Raw genomic sequence first — 1,125 nt, forward strand, 5'->3', positions numbered from 1 at the left:
TATCCTGCAACACACACAGACTGTATGCACAATAACAGTACGGTCTCATTGCATGTAACAGAACTGCTTCTTCATGTTTTCTGATATACTGTTTGTTCTTCTCTGCTCTTTTGTTGATGTTGTGAACGTGTCGGACTACACACACCAGTGAAATAAAGGCAGAAGTTGTCATCATAGTGTTGTATAGCCGCCTCTGTTGCTTCGTCCATTGTTTTTTTTTTACATCATGCCTTGCCTCCTGAGACCCGGTCGCCCCCCTTCCGGTCTTATGTGACATGGCCGTTTTGAGCACTACAGAGTTCAGAAGGACTGCCCCTGAAATCCTCCTGACCTGGTTGATCACACATGCACCTCACAGCGAGAGCGATTATATCCTGCTGCGTTCTCACATCAGCTCGCTCTGACTTTCTGCAGAATGAATACAAGGAGGCTGGAGGAGAAACTTCAGATAAAGACTGAGTGAAAAATGTGTCTGTTTGCGTTCACACATGCAGCTCCTCCTGAGCTTTTCAGGATAGTCTCTCACACTGAGGGATGTTCATGTGTGAACGACCTACTCAGGAAGAATTCAGGGGTGGTCCGTCTTAATCAATTTTCAGTAGTACATATATGAAAATAGATTCTCCCCCCCCGACATTTCTAGACAAACAAATCAGTTTCACTGGTTTCTGTGTCTCCTATGAACACTGTGACCTGAGTGTAGGAAGGTGGCTTCACCCTCCGCTGCCCCTGCTCTCGCTCTTTGTAAACCCCGCTCCCTGTGGTGTGTGGTTTTAGAGCGCTGCAGGTCGTGCAGGGGGGCTGCGGCGTCTTGTTAGCACAATGAGGAGCAGTCAGGGGACAGTGTTTGTGCAGGTGGACGCCCCTGCTGTCAGAGCACACATAAATCTGCCAGCACAACCAGTGTGTGTGTGTGTGTGTGTGTGTGTGTGTGTGTGTGTGTGTGTGTGTGTGTGTGTGTGTGTGTGTTTACAACCACAGGACAGCACACTGACCACAGTGTGTCTGAGGTCTGACTCAGGTTAAACCGTCCTCTCGTTAACCTGCAGGTTAACTAGACACCTGATTGATGTGCCTCCCTCGTTTACTGACATGACAGCTTTCTTCTAATGCGTTCACTTGAGG

Source organism: Labrus mixtus, chromosome 11 (assembly GCF_963584025.1).
Source record: "Labrus mixtus chromosome 11, fLabMix1.1, whole genome shotgun sequence".
Lineage (NCBI taxonomy): Eukaryota > Metazoa > Chordata > Actinopteri > Labriformes > Labridae > Labrus > Labrus mixtus.